Raw genomic sequence first — 14,895 nt, forward strand, 5'->3', positions numbered from 1 at the left:
GATTCTTCCCTCGTTGTCAGCTGTTTTCTTCTACTGCACCACACTTTCAGCTCTTCTATTCAAGGGGGCATAGTTTGCTAAAATGCGTTGTGGAGCATCCAGATTCTATACATATAATGGCAGCACTGCCTGACGTCTATTCACGACATATAGCCAGTCTTATGATTACTGAGTCTACTTGCATTTCAGCATCTGTACAATAATAAAATGATTTGCATTTTCTTCAGTGTTTACATTTCGCACGTGAAATGTTACTCATCTCTTTACTTCACGATCAGATTCTATAAGGTCTATATACTCTCTTTATTGGCATCTCTTCTTGGTGCATAATTTCTGCTTCATGTGAAGTCACCAGTCTTGTCTTTCATTCATCTTCACACTTCTTCCGTAATCTCCTATAAAAGACTGTCATTTCTCTGCGGGTACATCATATAGGGCTTTCTCAATGGATACCATGTTTTGAGGACTCTTCGCAGTATAGGGACCATTATTTGCATTGTGCTTGTCACATTTTCCAGTTTCCAACATATAGGCAATATGGGGGCGGGACTTCCGGTAGAGGCCCTTGACTCCTCCTCTACACTCCCCCTCTGGTTGATTAATCGACCACTCTCTCATCAGTCATCACATCTGGACACCCTCATCTGAAAAAAGTGCTTCTTCAGAGTCCATATCTTCATTACTCTCCTCAGAGATCCTGCTGATTGTACATGTTCATCAACACTCCAGGTCATGAGACTACATTGTCCATTCGGGCTGCAGTAGATCATCTTCTGACATACTTCTTGTGATTTCTTGGATAAAGGAACTTTGTCCCCTCAGGTGCTAGAATACTTGCTTCTATATACGTTTTGATTTCTTCATCTGTCAGCCCTTTGGGTCCAAACCCTGACTCCACATCGATCATGATCCTCATTCCTACTGCTTTCTTTACTGTCTTCTTGCACTGTGTGATTATTATTCTGATCACACAGAATCCAGACATGATCATCACCAATAATTCTGCAAGGAACTTGAAGATATTTGCCATCCATTGTGGAAGGCATGAGAAGATTGATGTAAAGCAGCTGTCTTCTGCAATATTTGCTACTTCATCTTACATCTTAATGTGCAAGTTCGTCAGCATCCTTATGACCTCTGTCAAGGTCCCAGTCTTTTCATCATGAGAAGGTATGAATGTGAATCAAGATTCTCTGATTTTGGCTCAAACTCCTCCATCCATAGCTGTAATCATGTCCAGGACTGATCTATTCTGAAGAGTCATCAGTCTCATGGCTCTCAATTCTTCCTTGATAGCATTGAATCCCTTTATGGTAGTGTTGATCGTCTGCAGGAGCTCCCATCTGGTAATCTGTAATCATTTGGCATTCGCCATCGTCTGGGTCCCTGGCATGAAGATTGTCGCAAATACTGCTGAAGTCTGACTGAACATCCTTTGTTCATACGGAATAGAATTAAAGGTTTCTATTGATTTAGCAGAAAAGTATTTCTCCTTTTTGTTTGATCAAGAAATTCAACTGATCTCCTCTTTCTCAGGTGAGCATCTGCTTTTGGAAACTCCCCAATGTTCAGGATTCTTTGGAATCACCAATGCTGGAACATGGACAATCACTATAGAACACAGCCTCCACCAGTGCTTGGGCAACTTCATGTAGGCTCTGGATCCACAGGCCCAGTAGTGGTCAATTATCACTACTGTTCCACCCTTCATTCCTGGTAAATCGAGAATACCACTGTACTGTTGATTCCTCCCAAACTTTCTTGTGCTATTGTTTCTGAAACATAGTTCTGTGCTGGCTAGAGGCACTATCTGCAGCAGGCCTCCTTTATCATCAACCCATGCCAGCAATTTTGCAATCTTTGACCGATGCTGTTTGCATTCTTTCTCTGCAGTTTTTATAGCTTGTTCATAGCATCCTGTAAGTGCTAATGCCTTACTTACAATCAGGTCTTCCTCCCATCCATCTGGAGAAAGCACCATTCCCTTTACTTGAAGCTTCCCTCTCTCCTTGCATTTGTATTTCTTCATCATTTTATCTTTGACAATTGACAATTGAGCTTTCTGTTTATTTCCGATCTAACTCCTGCGCCATTCATTCCCGGCTTTTCATATCTTATCACATGATCTTTGGTGTGTGCTCTCACTCTTGTCTTCGAATCTTCCACATAATCATCTTCTTCTGGAGCTGTACACGTGGTTACTCATACAAAGGATGTTGTTCAACCCTGGAACTGACCTCTCGCATGGCAGAGTGCAAGGTGCATCAGGCAATGAGCTTTCTGGGTTTCTACTTCTATAGCTATGAATATCTTGGAATTCCCCATAGTATAAGGTAGGAGAGTACAAACATAGCACTCTCCTAGATGTCCTTTTCCCACCTCGTCCATGTGCTGATACCACATGTTATTTCCCAAATGTGCTGTACTGTCTAGATAATTATTTAACTCATAATCACCTTCACTTGTGCTTCTCCTGTGTCTCCCTCTTGCAAGGAGCATGTGTGCATAATGCTCATGAAGTACATCCATAAGAGTCCTTCCTACAGGGGACTCATAGGAACACTTGTCAGAGAAATGGGGGACCTTATATGTGTCACTGGTGTAGGGATAATCACAAATGGCCTTGGTCTCCTTGCAACAGGTAATTCTGCATAAGTCACTGGAGCGGGAAGAATCAAAGGGACTCTTCTTTTTTTGGACCAATGAAGTAGACAATATGGACTAGCCAAATTAGAAAGCCAATGATAAATGCTGAGCATGCATATATTATGCACCAATACATCAAACCCCACCATTTTTACTCCCCACAAGTCGTTGAGTTTGCTTACTTTCTGAAGCTGTATGACTGCCATCATTCCTCATTGTACCTGTGTACTGCTTTAAGGAAGAAAAAAAACTATTTAATCAGGCAACTCTGTTAGATGGTCAGCTAGCTGCAACATTTGCTCAACTATTGCCATAAGCAGCCTCCTGATCGCAGGGGCATTTTTAGGATTGTGCAGAAAAACACATATATTGGTACTGTGCCCAATAAGAGCATGAGTAGCTTGCAAAATAAAAACAAAAAAACACAGAGAAGGAGCCTATGGACATCGACATCAGATAAGATCATGGAGCTAACCAAAGAGAAACTCAGTGAGGAATGAATCGGAGAAACTGCTCCCTTTTCCAGTCGTCGAACTCGAAGCCTAGATTTGGCAAGTCAACTCTTTCTAAAGTCCAAGTCAAAGATTCCTGTGATTCTAGAACTTTGCTTACCACGCCTGCTATAATATCTATAAAGAGTGTCTGGGTGAGCCACAGTCCAAATGTGTATCCATGCATGTCTTTCTTGGACTTTTACTGCTGAAGGAGTAACATTCTCAAAAAGAAAGGGACCACTAAAAGGGGGCTTTTGCCCCTTCCTTGTGAAGTTGTGCACTAGGAATGCATCTCCCACAAACAGTCTAGGTACAGGAAGTAGTTCTTGAAGTCTGGTTGCTGAATGGTCTTCATCTGTGTCCTGAGATTGAAACCCCTTGTGCTTGAGTTGATCTGAAATGACAGAGATACTAGCAGTCATACATGTCAAATAAGTATCTAACTAATTTCCTAACAATTCTGCAGTCTTCTGGGCATCGCTTCTGCTCCTCGATGGAGGAGACAAGGGTGTTCTTATTTGCCTCCCTGTCACTATCTCGTGGGATGTGAGATGGTGGTCTGACCCAGGCTGATTCCTTAATGCATATAATGCAAGGGGCAGGCAATGCCGCCATCCCTTCTTTAGTGACAATTTGAGTTTAGCAATTCTCTCTTTGAGAAGACCGTTGAGTCTCTAACATTTACCGTTCACTTGCCGGTGACAAGCAGAAGAAAACATGTGTTTTATACTAAGCAATAAGCGAATATGTTCAAATACTTCATTAACAAAATGGGGCCCATTGTCGGATCTCAGCACCTCGCATACACCCCATCTGGGAAAGACTTCCAGGGCTAAAAACTTCACTGCACAAGTGGCATCAGGGTGTGTACAATGACCTGCTTCGATCCACCTAGAAAACGGACACACCACCACTATCATATACCTGTTTCCACTACATACTTGCAGCATATCAACATAGTGAATATGTAAATGCTGAAAAGGACCATTCGGTCAAGGAATCACTCCTCCAATTGTTCCTACAATTGTTCACAGTGTGTGCCCTTCTGTAAACTTTTGACATACAATGCAATTTACTACAAAAAATGCAAAGTGTTCTAAATGGATCAGTACAAACCAGTCCTCTGCAATAGTTGCTGCAAGGCTTTCCCTAGTTACATCTGCAGGGTAGTGCATTTGTTCAAGCGCTACCCTTAACAAGGCTACAGGCATCACTGGCTTTCCAGTGATGTCCTGTCGCCACAATGCTTCAGAGGGGGATAAAGAACACCACCTTTGTTTCCACAATTCTTGCTCTTCCTGTGGAGCACTGCCTTGAATCTCTAACAACTATGTTCTGGACAAATGATTAAACCCTCCATTTACAATCACAGGTGTGACTACTTTCTCCTTTACATCTGGAGTATCAAAACCTGAAATATCTATTGAATATGCAACCCTTTTGGCCTCTTCATCTGCGACTTTGTTCCTGCAGAGTTTGCTTAGTATGTGCTTAGTATGTGCCGCGCATTTAACTATTGCGATGGCTACTGAGAGTTGTAGTGCCTTGATAAGCCTGTCTAATAATGCTACGTGTTGCACTGGAGTGCCGTCCGCTCTGAGGTAGCCCCTCCTTTTCCAATGTGCTAGCCTTGTGTGCACTGTTGTCGTCACATAGGCGGAGTCACTGTACACCGTCACTCCCTGCCCTGCATGTTTCTCAAGTGCGACAATAAGAGCGACTAATTCTGCTGCTTGTGCTGAAATGTGAGACAGTACTCTGTGTCTTACCACAGCCGAACCTGAATGCCTTTCCCCATCAGTTTGATACATTTTTGAAGACCAGTCACTAAAGAGAACCTCCCCTCCTGCTATTGCATTCTCCTTTAAGCGAGGACTATCATTGTAGAACCCCTCGTAGTTATAGTACTCACCCACCTGCTCACCCTCTGCCACAGGCTCGGCTACAAATGCGGCAGGGTTCACTATTTTACACCTGACTATTTAGATTTCTGGATTCGATATAGCTACCTCATATGCGGAAGCCCTTTGAGATGTCAATGTACCCTTAGGTTTCTCCAAAATGGCAAGAAAAGCATGTTCAACAAATAACGTCATAGAACACCCCATCACAATGCTGGTGGACTTCTTAATGGTGAACGTGGCTGCTGACAGTGATTGTTCACAGGGAAAGTGTCCTTTCTATAATCCCACCATAATATGCCAGAGGTTTGTACCCTAGTGTAGTCCTCTGTGTAAGCACTGATGTCATAACTGTCCCATTTGTGTGCGAAAATAAAAAGGACTCCTCAGAATAGTTGGGAATTGCTAAAACTGGAGCTGTACAGATTGCTTTGTTGAATTCTTCAAACCCTCCATCCATTTCCTCAGTCCATTCTATTTTTTCCTTGTTCACTTGTGCTTTCCTTAGAGCCTGCAAAAGGGGTCTTGTATATGATCTATAATCAAATACCCATGTTCTAACATAGTGGCACAATCCCAAAAACTGCTGCATTTGTTTTATCGTGTGCGGTTTTGCTGTTTTCATAATCGCCTCAGCTCTTTCAGCTGTAACTTTCTTCCCTTCATGTGAGATTAAGTGACCTATATACAACACTTATTCTTGACAATATTTCAAGTACTCCTTGTCCACTTTATATCCCTTGTCTGCTAGAATAATCATTAACAGAATTGAATCTTGCCTGCAGTCATCTGCTGTTGTGCTATGAACTAAAATGTCATCTACGTACTGCAGCACAACACTTTGCATGTCAATATTGCTTAGGTCCATCTGCAGGACCCTATTAAAGATCAATGGAAATTCACAGTACCCTTTGGGCAAACAAGTGTGTTAAGCTTAGTCTGACGAAATGTAAATGACGTAAGGTCTTGATAATCCTTATGCAACGGAATTGAGAAAAATTAATTTTTTAAGTCAATCACTGTGAAATATCGTGCCACTGTGGGGATAATATATAGTATTGTCGCCATATTCGGAACTAAAGGAAACTCTGCGTCTACAATCTTGTTAATTGGTCTCATGTCCAGAATTAGTCTCCACCTTTCCAACCCCCTTTCGATTTTTTTCACAGGGTACACTGTGGTATTAGCAGGTGACTCTGACATCACTAAGACACCCTGTTCCATCAGGGCTGATATAGTCTTAAAGATACCCTCATCCATCTCTTGATACATTGGGTACTGCCTTGCACCAGGTAAAATTGTTCCTGGCTTCAGCTTAATCTTAACCTCCCTTACCCCTTTCAATAGGCCTACGTCATAGGGGCCTGTAGACCACAAAGAGTTTGCCACTTTTTCCAATTCTTCATCAAAAAATGAAGTGTGCTGTTGCACTATCACCATTTGCTGTGGGATTTCCCTTTTCTCTATTGTGATCCATATGTAATACTCATCTCGAATATTATCTCTGAACATATCCTTGTCAATGACATCAGCCAATCTCTACCCTTCCCCAATAGCAATTACTTTTCTCCATGGCTTGCCCTCGTCATCAGTTCCTTCGAGCATCGCCAGTCCCCCTCACACTATGCAGTTAACCCTAGGGGAATAGTCTGTCCCCCCCTCTTCATCCATAGGTATCTGTGGCCTGAACAAAAACTCATCAGATATTCTCATAATCTTTCCCAAGAGGCTGGGTATCCACGTCAACAAAATGTGCAAACAATGAAGAAAGACTTCTGGCTCTAATGGCATTCCTTGCAGAGCCATTTGCCCTCTAAACGCCAATATAAATCTGCCCACGTTCAGATAATGTATCCCCAGAGTGGAACACACTATGCCTTTATCAGTAAAAGAAATTGTTATATTTAGGTTCATCATTACATCTCAGCTCAGAATATTAACCAGTGTCTGCCTTGAATACAATAAAAGAACAGACATGTCACACTCTCCTATAGAGACTGGTAATTCATCAGTAAAAGGAACTCTGCTTGTAGCTCCAGAGAAACCTTGCACATTCATGGCATTTCCTGACAATGGGGGTCATTCCGAGGTTGGAGGTAAGGGATTACCGGCGCCTGTAAGGGCACCAATGGCGGTAATCCCTTACCTCCGTATTCCGAGTTCCCTTTGCGGGTCCCTCTTTACCTCCTGCTTTTAGCAGGAGTAAATTACGGGACCCGCAAAGTGACCTTGGAGTAAATTACGGCACCGTAATTTACGGTGCCGTAATTACCTCCTTCCCCATTCCCATTGAGCCCTATGGGGGCAGAAATGGGGATGGGGAAGGGCTATGGTGAATGGGGAATTACTGGTCCATCCAACCTTGGAATGGACCGGTAATTACTCCATTCACCATGCCGGTATTCCATGGAGTAAATAGCTCCATGGTTGCCAACCATGGAGCTATTTACTCCATGGTGTAGTCCTAACTCGGAATGAGGGCCAATGGATGTTTGCCCTCTTGTGTACATCTACTAAAAAAGAAAAAGATGTGCCTCCTATGGTAACATCAACCCTTGGTTTCTCTTGGTGGTCTGGTGTCACTGATAGTACTGAACACATCAAGTCGCCTTGTGAGCTGTCCTATTGTGGATACATACTTTTCCCCTTACCTGTAAAATGGCTTCCTCCCACCATAGTGACACCACCTACTCTAGGTGTCAAGCATAGTCCTATGTTTGCATTCTGCTGTATCTGCATGGTTCTATTATGCAGGACTGACAGGAAGAAACTCGATAATCAGATGGGGGGGAGCATAAGTCAAACATACATAATATTTCTGTTAAATCCCTGGTCGCCCAACATTTCAATGAACAAAAATACACAATTGCGCAGATACAATTTGTTTTTCTGAAACACGTTACACTACCAAGGAGAGGGGGCAACCTGAATAGGTTACTCCAACAAAGAGAAATCTATTGGATCGAGACACTTGACACGATGCAGCCCCATGGAATAAAGATGGAATGGGATTTAAATTGTTATCTTTGAGTGATATACAGGGTTGACAATTATTACTCACATTTTAGAATATGCATTTGATGTCTTCGAAAAGTGAAAAACATGTATTTCAAAGGGTCTTGTATTTAATCTATGTCGTAACTTTCAATGAATAATCTGATGATGTATTGAATGACCACCATCTGTGGAGTATATGCCCATTTTAACAATGAATTGAGCAACCCACCATGAGTTATGCCACAGCAGAAGATTTATTCATGTCCAGTTCTAGAATCAAAATCGTTGTAAGTAGGCATGAACTGTGAAATCTGCTAACATGAATTGTAAGAAATGAATCCACCTGAATATCTGAATGACTAATAGATTAACCATACAATTATTAAATCAATGTATATAGATTGGTTACATCCCAAAAAACATATACTTCACAAGTGCAGGGAACATAATAAAAAGGTTCCCCTTTTATAACACAGAGTGACACAATAGTAATCGTCATTTATTGTGATGTCTGTGAATAGCCACACCCCTAAAATTGCGTCTACACATAGCCACAAGAGAAACTAGAGTTGTACCATAAATGCAGACAAATCACGGGGTTGCTTAGCAATGCATTGATGCTTAGCCCGAATGGAGATTGTCCCGTGTGGCCGCGAGGCGGGGCTCACTAAGCTGGGCTGAATGAAAGGTATGTTAAGATCTAATCCTTTAACATGAACACAATAAGTGCAGAATTAGTAAATGCATCACTGATAAGCAACTATCATTTTACATACAGAGAGGACCTTGCGAATGGAATATAAGTTTCCGATTGACTTGTTTGCTAACCGCCGCCAAGGGTGACGCTGAGATGTTGCAAAACAACACGGCAAGGAGATAGGGAACACAAAGAAAAATCCTGTACCCTAAGGTAGGAACCAATAATAGTTTATTGCCTGAATAAAAGGGTTGAAAGCGATATATTTTGATATAAATAGCACTTGAATGAATACAAAATATATATACTAACAATATGCCATTGCCCTCACAACACAGTCAAGAAAAAGGGAACACAAGTTAAAAGTCCTGCCCTGAAAGGTAGGAACTACCAACAATCTATTGTTTTGGCAAAATGGTTTAGACTGTTAAATGAAACATCAACAGTATATCATGAATATATGACTGACATAGATAACTCATTTCAGCCATTCAAGAATCTCCTGGTATCATTTGATTCCACAAGAATTATAAAACACCTAGCGACCAGCAGGATACCAGTTAGGTGAGTTTATACTACCCTTATATATGAACACGTAATTCCACATTGAAATGCATGGGTCTCACAGAGTGACCCAGCGCCTAAACAGCGCTGTGTCCCTTTGGAGACCCAAATATTTAACTATAACATCACGAGTAATACAATGTTATCCTTATCAACAGAAATTGGACTTTCTCTGACTATTAAAGAAGAGCCTCATCAAGAGGCTGTCCACTGATTCAAAGGTTAGTGCATGGGAGCATTGAGAATTGATGTAATTTAGTTGGAAACTTCAAGAGATAATTAAGATAATTCTTAATCAATCTCTATTTTATTTTTCTAGAAAAACATTAAAAACCTGATATCTATACCTGAAGAAGGGTAAAGGAGGCCCGAAATGCATAGTCTAAGGATAGGATACACTAATCTGAGTGTTCTCAGTGTAACCCACCAATCACTCCTATCAAGATATCTGGATAAACAAAAAAATCATGATGACAGCTTGCTTTTTGATATATATGTGAATGTAAAAGTAACTACTTTGTTGGTATTTCTCTATAATTTATTTCACATATTTATTTGTTTATTTAATTTGGAAAAAAAAGCTTTTTAGAGTTGTAAATAACAATGTATAAATAAATTCTAGAATACAAGAAATTGAAACTTAATTACATGAAAAGATTGAAAATGTACAATGATATTGTGATAAGTGTGCACCTGTTTGCCCCCCCGTTGTTTTCGTGGGACCCCATTTCTTCATTACTTTCCGGCTTCAGGTAGCACAGTGCAAACAGGGAGAACCTGAAAATCATTAACTATTCATGCTATCAAGTATTTACCACAATCAATCTGGAAAAACTAGTGAGTGCACCTCTACAATCTAACAATTTTGCATGCTGTGACTGCCCTTGCAGTGGATTCAATGGTAATTGCTGTGGTTGCAATGCCTGTTGCATTTGCGGTGCTTGTGCATGATACACTGTCTGATCTTGGGCAAACCCAGCCCTATTTTGTGAGCTATATGCTGGAGGATAATCTGTCCGCCTCTTGAGATTTGCCCATTCTGTTCATATTGTTGGCTTCCACATGTTCGCACGATGTTCCCTTTCATTCCACATGTCCAACATATAGGAGAGGCTCTTCTGACTAGCTACACCTTGCCCATTCTGATTGTCATTCTGTATATTCTGAAACCTGCCTTGGTTATTTTGAAAACCACCCCTTTCTCTGTAGCCTATTGCTCTGCCTTGCAGTATGAACCCATTTCCTCCTTTATCCATCTGGCGTTGATTATTTGCCTGGGATGTACCCACTGCTTGCTGCTTTCCCAATCCTTCTTTACTTATCAGTATCGCCCCTTCTATGGTGTACTTTGACAATTTCTTCTGAACTAACTTGGCTTCCGCAAGTTTTCTAGCATCTTCATTCTTCTTATTTTTCTCTTGTAACCATCGGCAGTGATGCGTGATAGTCAACTGTATCCCTGCCCATGGCTTTGCTTCCATTCCCTCTAGTTTCTTGATCTTTCTCTGTACCTGCTCTGATGATCCCTGACACAGAATGTGGTAAAATGCTGCCACTGATTTCTCCCACGGCTCCCTTGTTTCAAGAGTCCAGCGTTCCTGAATACTTTAAATGTAAGCAAGCAGATCTTCATCGTCTTTCATCTTATGTGCGATAATTGACCCATATCTGATGTATCAGGATACTGTACCCTAAGTGTCTTTCAGACATCTGCTCTACAATTAATAAATGGTGCTCTGTCATGTGCTGTGTTCTGCACCGTGACACTTGAGTAGCCTGTTCTTGTCCAAATGTCATCAGCCCTTGCCCCAAGAATGGCTGCTAGGAGACCCGTAATGTCCCCTATTGCCAGAGTATTTCCTCCTGTCATCTTTTCTAGCTCATAAATCCATTTCTCTGCACCCTCCGTAACGTGGGAAGTTTACGACTTAAATTATCCTTATCCATTTGTGGCCAGGGAATATACTGCGGTCTGGCCCCTCCTTTCTCCAATAAATGGAATTGTGTGAACCCAAATCCGCAATCGGCTCCCATCGTCTGCCTATGCACAGTAGGGAGAATGGTTCCCGATCACCTTCTGTCTGGCAATGGCTCCAGCCTGCTCACATGTGGTGGTGACTCTCCCTTGTTACTATGTGACCATCCTTTAAGGTGCTCTGGATATGCTATAGAAGCTGCATACTATCCTTAAGCTGCTCTAGATCAGACCATCTCAGTTCCTCATGGGACCGCATGCACTTTCTCCCTCCTCCACACAGAAGGTTTCTCTCTCTTCGCCTGACACATCTGGTCCCCAGCTAGTATGGTTTTCATCCTCATCACCCTTGTTTAAAGTCAGCCTATCTAAAGACAAGGCTCTATGCTCGAGACTGAATGGGTCGCTTTCCTCGCTTCGTGATTGAAGGACCAGGGATTGTTCTCCCATCGCTCCAATCCGCTCCTTTCTCTTTAGTCTTGATAGACTTTATCGATTCTCTCCCGATGCTCCCTATGCCATAATTCTCTTCTAGGGTTATCCTAGATGGTCTTGCCATTGCTCCCTGTTATGGGAGGAACTTCTCTATATGGCCCCATGATAATACTGGACTCTGTTCTATTAACTCTTTCTGAATGCGATCAATATTGTGCTCCCTGTATCTTCATTTCCACTCTGTTTATTTATCTAATTCTCTTTGCTTTCTCGCCTCGTGTCTAACCCTTTTCTCTTCTTGTCTTCTCTCTTCCCTTCTTTCATTCTCTCTACACTCTTCTTCTTCCCTTCTTCTTTGCATTCTTTTATCCCTTAATGTATCTGCTTCCTCCTCTTCTCTCTTCTTTTCTTGACTATCTGGTTCTTAAATTGCTATCTGCCTGTTGTCATACTTTCGAGGCTCCTCTGCCCTTTCTTCTTTCTTTTGCTGTTCCTCTTGATACATCTGTTCTCGTTTTTCTCATTTTGTTCCCTTATGCTCATCTTCTTTTAATCTTTTCTCTTTTTCCCTGTCTTTCCTATCCTGTTTGTCTTGATCTTTCCTTTGCCTAACTTCCTTGATACTTTTCCCATCCAGTTTGAGCAATATCTTTCCACCCATCCATTCATTCTATATGAGTGTTACCTCGTCAGCTTTATCCTTTTCTCCTTTCCATCTTTTAATCTCTCATTCTATGTCTGCATATTTGTTTGTTCACTTTTCTCCTCTTTGTCTTGCAAGACCATAAAGATCTCTGCCTTTCTTTTACTCTCTTCTGGACTATCGTCACTGCTATAAGTGGGTGGTTCATATATCGGATTACTCTATCCTGTCACCACTTTTAATTCCTTTAATGGATATAATACCACATCTTCTGTACTATTGCCGTACTTCCGACAAGGTAAGGGGAGCAGAAGGCTTAACACCTTCCTCCCTAGACTGATTAAGCATCCAATCCTCAGGAGGTGGATCTTCCCGCTTCTCCTGGTATATTTTCCAGACTCTAAAATAGCTAACCATTTTTCCAATTTCTTCCCTGTCTACGTAGCGCGTAAGTATGTGGTTATGTGTTGTAAAATCACCTTTGACAGCGATCCCCCTTGTGGCAATGGCATGAACATTTTATCTGCTGTGCCCTTTACCCACTCCCCACTATACTGTCTGAGCTTAGGTGTGTGTTTTGGCAGCGTCTTGCACAAATGTATTAGTGGAATTATCCCCCATTGTGACAAGTCTCTATTGTCTGTCAGTACTTACCATTAGTTACACAGATACGTTTCAGAAAGACATCAAATATAAGCGCACTACAACCTTGCCACTCAAAGCTTCTACTTCTCAATTATCTGAATCTGTCTATTCAGTCGGCGCTGACAATGACCTTATGATATGATATGATATGATATTACATTTGTAACGCGCCTATACACAAGTGTTTCAAGGCGCGACGAGGCAGGGAGGGGGGAACAAGGGGAAGACAGACAACGATCCTACTAGGCCAGGTGTCATTCAGACCGCACAAGTGCAGGGGTAGGGGGAAGGGAAAAGTGCAAGGGGAAGGGGAGGGGGGAAGTGCAGTGCAAGTAAGTAGAATAAGTAAATAAATAGGGCCAGCTGGTGGCAAGTGCAAGGTAAGTGCAGACAAGTGCTGGGAAAGGGGGGGCTGTAGGGATACAGAGACAGTCCCTCAGTGCAGGGGTTGCCAGGGAGGCAGTGCAAGAGGAGAGTGGCTGGGACCAGGACCGAGGTCGGTGAGAGTAGCCCAGTTGCAGATTCAGTGCAGATTCAGTCGAGACTTTAGCAGGGGAGAGGGAGAGAGAAAGCAGAAGCAAAGAGGAAGGTTTTGAGGTGCTTCCGGATTCTCCTCAAGTTTCAGGGAGGCAGGAAGGCTGTTCCAGAGGGAGGCCCCTGCCACGGCGAGAGATCGACCCCCGACTCGTTGCTTCGAGAAGCGGCTGACCCTGAGGGAGTTGGAGATGGATGAGCGTAGGGCTCGGGAAGGAAGATATTTAGGAAGTGCGAGTTGAAGGTATTTAGGCCCCAGGCCCCAGAAGGCCTTGTGGACAATGCAGAGGGTTTTGAACTTAATCCTCGCAGCCACTGGGAGCCTGTGTAGAGATTTCAGTCCTGGAGAGATACGGTCCCTGGGCTTGAGGCCAAGGACAAGTCTCGCAGTTCTGTTCTGGATGAGTTGCAGGGGGCGGAAAGTGGAGGCAGGCAGATTAAGATAGAGGCTGTTACAGTAGTCCAGCTTCGAGAGAACCAGGGCTCGGGAGACAGTGAGCTTCTGGGGGAAGGAGAGGAAGGGAAGAATACCTCTGAGGAGGTGCAGCTGGTAGTGTGACTTCTTAGAGACGTCAGATATATGAGGAGAGAAGGAGAGTGTGGAGTCGAAGATGACCCTGAGGTTTTTTGCCTTGCAGGTAGGAGCAGGAGGGGGGCCAAGCGAGGATGGCCAGAGAGCTACAGGGAAGGAGGGAGTGGGTGTGCCGATGAGTAGAATCTCAGTCTTACTAGCATTAAGGCAGAGGTCATTGGCAGCACACCATTCCTGGATGGCAGACAGACAGTCAGAGATGAGGGAAGGAAAGGAGGAGGCCGAGGGTAGCCTGAAAATGAGCTGGGTGTCGTCCGCATAGCACTGAAAGTAGGGGCAGAGAGCGGCGATGCGGTGGGCAAGGAGTGCCAGATACTGGTTGAACAGCCAGGGAGAGAGATTAGATCCCTGGGGAACACCACAGGTGGAGAAAAAGATGTCAGAGAGGAAGGACCCAAGTTGGACCTGGGAGGGTCGATTGGAAAGGAAAGAGGTCAGCCACACCAGAGCCTGACCAGTGATACCCAGGTCATCACAGAGACGGTTGAGCAGGATGGCATGGTTGACAGTGTCAAAGGCAGAAGAGAGATCGAGCACAATGAGAACACACAGAGTGTTGGAGTCGAGGTTCAAGAGCAGGTCCTCACGGATGTTCAGGAGAGCAGTTTCCGTGCTTCTGGCCGCTCTGAAGCCAGATTGATGGTCATGGAGACTACCAACAGTTTCAGCATGGCGGTTAAGCTGGGAGATGGCCAGTTTCTCCAGGAGCTTGCCTAGGAAGGGAGTGATGGAGATTGGGCGATAGTTAACCGGGCAGGAGGGGTCGGAGGAG

At 43.2% G+C, this 14,895-nt stretch overlaps 1 long non-coding RNA gene across 2 annotated transcripts in view; it reads left to right on the top strand.

Moving 5' to 3' along the window:
• The window catches only part of LOC138582076 (uncharacterized), a 505,518-nt gene that overhangs the window by 85,797 nt on the left and 404,826 nt on the right, over positions 1–14,895 (top strand). The window contains exons 3-5 of one of the 2 annotated variants that reach the window (XR_011304944.1): positions 9,223–9,299; positions 9,458–9,520; positions 9,619–9,892. The exons of the other annotated variant lie outside the window; for it this stretch is intronic. This is a non-coding gene — a long non-coding RNA (uncharacterized lncRNA). Of the gene's footprint in view, positions 1–9,222; positions 9,300–9,457; positions 9,521–9,618; positions 9,893–14,895 lie in introns of those variants that run through there. 2 annotated transcript variants of the gene reach the window in all.

This window comes from Ambystoma mexicanum, chromosome 1p (genome assembly GCF_040938575.1).
Source record: "Ambystoma mexicanum isolate Mex_15411 chromosome 1p, UKY_AmexF1_1, whole genome shotgun sequence".
In the NCBI taxonomy this organism is placed as follows: domain Eukaryota; kingdom Metazoa; phylum Chordata; class Amphibia; order Caudata; family Ambystomatidae; genus Ambystoma; species Ambystoma mexicanum.